This window comes from Rattus norvegicus, chromosome 11 (assembly GCF_036323735.1).
Source record: "Rattus norvegicus strain BN/NHsdMcwi chromosome 11, GRCr8, whole genome shotgun sequence".
Taxonomy (NCBI): Eukaryota; Metazoa; Chordata; class Mammalia; order Rodentia; family Muridae; genus Rattus; species Rattus norvegicus.
Genome location: NC_086029.1, coordinates 14,518,853 through 14,524,198, shown reverse-complemented (window position 1 = coordinate 14,524,198; position 5,346 = coordinate 14,518,853). Strand labels below are relative to the sequence as shown.

At 36.7% G+C, this 5,346-nt stretch overlaps 1 pseudogene; it reads left to right on the top strand.

Moving 5' to 3' along the window:
• Positions 1-356: 356 nt before the first annotated feature.
• Positions 357-1,104, top strand: Npm1-ps21 (nucleophosmin 1, pseudogene 21; annotated as a pseudogene).
• Positions 1,105-5,346: the final 4,242 nt, after the last annotated feature.

The following is a 5,346-nucleotide window of genomic DNA, read 5'->3' as shown; positions in this document are numbered from 1 at the left end:
TATGTCCATTTAACATATCACAAGACTGCCTAATTATTACCTTAACCCAAGATGTCAGTGTTCTGACATCCTATCCACACATATTATAGAAATAATCTGTTTTAATGACATTTTGAAATTCAGATATGTCTCATCTGTTTTAAGAGCCACTTAATTTATTCTAAAATATGTTTGAGTTGTATGTGTAGAGTGCAGAAAAATACTGTGGCAGATTGATTGCAAAGATGACTTAATTCACCATTCCTCACTGTACAAAGTCCTATTGAAGTATAACTTTACAACCCCGTCAGTCAAATAATGGATATCCCACTTCATAGTTCTGAATCTATGATGAGCCTGTGTTTTGATAAGGCAAACAGATGTAGTTAACAGGTGCAGTTAAGAATAAGACAGCAAGGCATGATTCTGTCCTGTTTGTCTATTCTATGGAAGAGTAGGCAGTTGTTTTCCGTCCAGCTTCTCCCACACCTAAGCATGTGCCTCCATTTCATGGAAGACTTGATAGACATGGACATGAGCGTTCTTAGGCTTCAGAACTAACTTTTCAGTTGTGAACTAAAGGCTGACAAAGACTATCAATTTAAAGTGGATAATGATGAAGGTGAGCACCAATTATCATTAAGAACTGTCAGCGTAGGGGCAGGGGGTGTAGATGAATTGCACATCCTAGAGGCAGAAGCAAAGAACTATGAAGCCGATCCAATTAAAGTAAAATTGGCAACTTTGAAAATGTCTGTAAAGCCAACAGTATCCCTTAGGAGCCTCAAAATTACACCACCTATGGTCTTAAGTTTGATGTTTTGTTCAGGGCCTGTGCACAATAGTGGACAGAACCTAGAAGCTGTAGAGGAAGATGCAGACTCAGAAGATGAAGATGAGAAGGATGTAAAACTCTTAGGCGTGTCTGGAAAGAGATCTGCTACTGCAGGTGGTAACAAGTTTCCATATAAAAAAGTAAAACTTGATCAAGATGATGAGGAAGATGAAAATGATGATGATTTTGATGAAGAGGAAACTGAAGAAAATGTTCAAGTGAAGAAATCAGTACGAGATACTTCATACACATCAAAAGAAAAATCTACCAAGATAAACTATCAAATCTGAGCATCTATGCTCCAAATGCAAGAGGACTCACATTCATAAAAGAAACTTTACTAAAGATTAAAGGACACATTGCACCTCACACAAGAACTGTGGGAGACTTGAACACCCCATTCTCAGCAATGGACAGATCATGGAAACAGAAACTAAACAGAGACACAATAGAACTAACAGAAATTATGAACCAAACTCTTTTAACAGATGTCTATAGAACATTTCATCCTAAAACAAAAGAATATATCTTTTTCTCGGTAGCACATTTCTCTACAATTGACCATATAATCAATCACAAAAGAGGCCTCAACAGATTCAAGATTGAAATAATCCCATGAATACTATCAAATCACCACAGACTAAGGTGGGTCTTCACTAACAACAAAAATGACAGAAAGCCTACATACACATGGAAGTTGAACAACACTCTACTCAATGATAACTTGGTTAAGGAAGAAATAAAGAAAGAAATTAAAGACTATTTAGAATTTAATGAAAGTGAAGGCACAACATACCGAAACTTATGGGACACAATGAAAGCAGTGCTAAGAGGAAAATGCATAACTCTGAGTACCTCCAAAAGGAAAATGGAAAAAGCATACAATAGCAGCTTGACAGCACACTTGAAGGCATGAAATGTTTTTTTAATTACAGCACACTTGAAGGCATGAAAACAAAAAGAAGCAAATAGACCCAAGAGGAGTAGATGGCATGAAATCATCAAACTCAGTGCTGAAATCAACCAAGTAGAAACAAAAAGAACTATACAAAGAATCAACAAAACCAGGGGCTAGCTCTTTGAGAAAATCAACAAGTAGATAAGTGTTGTTGTAAAATTATAAAATATGGTATCTTTTACGCCCACTAGGTCTGGCATCGTAGCGCCCCAAGATATCTGGTTGATATCTTCACCTCAGTCAGCAAAGCATCTTACCTGCTTTGCCCTATCCCATATCACACTGCCGAAGGTTTCTCTCTGAGCCTAGCAGCAATCTCTCTACCCAATCTAGTTCCCACAGCAGGTTGCAACCATGCCAGAAATATACATCCCAATTCCGTGGAGGCTTAGTGTCTCTGACTGCCACATACTCTCTTAAACTTAAATCGCCACAGGAAAGAACACACAACCTCTGATCTAATTGGTAAGATATAATTGGTTTGTCATCTGTTGCTGTAAAACTGTAAAAAAAAAAATAGAAATTTGTCTCTACAACCTTTCAGTTCTGGAAGCTGTGTTAGGCATCCTATGTTTATAGATATTTGTTCATGCTCATATTTCTGATGGGGTTGAAGACTTATTATAGTCTCATAGCCTATGAGGCTGTGAAACTTTGAAAATACATATTTTATTAGATAGTTATCAGGTAATATGCAAGCTAGCCAGGATATAACAGATTTTAAGATTTTCTTCAGCTGGAATGGATAACTAAATGTTCTGTTTAACTGATAAAAGTTGGACTGGGTGTTAGGTATATTTACTTTTAACTACAAAATAGTTGTATTTAGCTTATATTTAAGAGAAAAGTTTTTTTTAATTACACAAAAAGGGTGAAATGTAGGATGATGTCATACAGCTGAGGCAGGTACAAGATAGAATGAGGCCTGTCATTGGATGAGAAAGAAGGATGGGTGGGAGAATTTTGAGGGAAGAAAGAGGACTGGAAAAGGAGACTGAGAGGAAGCTGCAGAGAGAACATGGAGGCTGATGTAAAGATTCCACTCTGTGTATTTACAGGTTGTTAGGAATATTCTTAAGGGATGGATGTGTATAGGGATTTGTATGTTTAGGTGGGCAATTATATCTTATCAATTGGATCAGAGGTTATTGTGTTGTGTGTTCTTTCCTGTAGCGATTTGAGTTTGGGAGAGTGTGTGGTGGCAGAGACACTGGGCTGCCACAGAGTTGGGATGTATATTTCTGGCATGGTGAAGCCTGCCTTAGGACCTAGATTGGTAGGGAGATTGCTGCCAGGTTCAGAGAAAATCCTTTCGCAGTGTGATATGGGACAGAGGGGAGCAGGTGAGATGCTCTGCTGACTGAGATGAAGATCTTGGGGCATTATGGTGCCAGATCTAGTGTGGGATAAAAGAGAGCCCTTTTTTTTATAATTTTATAGCAACAGATAAGCACTTAGCCAGACTAACCAAAGGGCACAGAGACAGTATTAACAAAACCAGAATTGAAAAAATAGATATAACAACAGAAATCGAGGACATTCCAAAAATTATCAGATCCTACTACAAAAGCCTATGCTAAACAAAACTGGAAAATCTGAATGAAATGGACAATTTTCTAGACAGATTCAAGTACCAAAGTTGAATCAGGATCAGATAAACCATCTAAATAGTCTCATAACCCTTAAAGAAATAGAATCAGTCATTAAAAGTCTCCCAGACAAAAAAAAGCCCAGGATCAGATGGGTTTAGGGCAGAATTCTATGACATTGTCAAAGAAGACATAAAACCAATACTCCTAATACCAATGATTTCACTAAATAGAAACAGAAGGAACACTACCCAACTGGTTCTATGAAGCTGCAATTATGCTTATACCTAAAGCACAAAAAGACCCAACAAAGAAAGAGAACATCAGACCAATTTCCCTGATGAATATCAATGCAAAAATATTCAATAAAAGTCTCCAAAACTGAATCCAAGAACACATCAAAATGATCATCCTTGATGATCAAGTATGCTTCATCCCAGGGATACAGGCATGATTCAATACAGAGAAATCCAGCAATGTAATCCACTATATAAACAAATTAAAAAACAGAACAAAACAAAACACATGATCAACTCATTAGATGCTGAGAAAGCATTTGACAAAATTCAACACCTTAAAAGTCTTGGAAAGATTAAGAATTCAAGGCCTATACCTAAACATAGTAAAAGCAATATATGGAAAACCAGTAGCCAACATCAAACTAAATGGACAGAAACTTGAAGCAATCCCACCAAAATCAAGGACTAGAGAAGGGTGTCCTTTCTCTTTTTACCTATTCAATATAGCACTTGAGTCCTTGCCACAGCAATGAGACAACAAAAGGAGGTCAAAGGGATACAAATTGGAAAGGAAGAAGACAAAATATCACTATTTGCAGATGATATGATAGTGTATTTAAGTGACCCCAACAATTCCACCAGAGAACTCCTAAGCCGAATGAACAACTTCAGCAAAGTGGCTGGGTATAAAATTATCTCAAACAAATCAGTAGCCTTTCTCTACTCAAAGGATAAACAGGCTGAAAAAAATATTAGGGAAATGACACCCTTTGCAATAGTCACAAATAATCTAAAATAACTTGGAGTGACTCTAATTAAGCAAGTGAAAGATATGTATGACAAGAACTTCGAGTCTCTGAAAAAAGATATAAAAGAGTATCTCAGAAGATGGAAAGGTTTTTTGTGTTCATTGTTTGGCAGGATTAATATAGTAAAAATGGCCATTTTGCTAAAAGCAATTTACAGATTCAGTGCAACCCCCATCAAAATGCCAAGTCAATTCTTCACAGAGTTAGAAAAAGCATTTTGCAAAATCATTCAGAAAAACCAAAACACAGGATAGTAAAAACTGTTCTCAACAATAAACAAACTTCTGGGGGAATCACCATCCCTGACCTCAAGCTGTATTACAGAGTAATAGTGATAAAAACTGCATGGTATTGGTATAGAGATAGGCAGGTTGATCAATGGAATAGAAGTGAAGATCCAGAAATGAACCTACACACCTATGGTCACTTGATCTTTGATAAAGATAAAGCCATTTAGTGGAGAAAAATTCAGCATTTTCAACAAACTGTGCTGGTTGAACTGGAAAACAATGCAAATTGACCCATCCTTATCTCCTTGAACAAAACTCAAGTCAAAGTAGATCAAAGACCTCCACATAAAACCAGATACACAAACTAATAGAAGAGAAAGTGGGGAAGAGACTTGAACACAAATGTACAGGGGACAATTTACTGAACAGGACACCAATGGTTTATGTTCTAAGATGAACAATAGACAAATGGGGCCTCATAAATTCCAAAGCTTCTGAAAGGTGAAGGACATTGTCAATATGACAAAGCAGCAACTTACAGATTGGGAAAAGATCTTTACCAATCCTATATCCAATAGAGGACTAATATCTCATATATTCAAAGAACTCAAGAAATTAGTTAGACTCCAGAGAACCAAAAATCCAATTAAAAATGGGGTACAGAGCTAAACAAAGAATTCTCAACTGAGGAATATCAAATGGTTGTG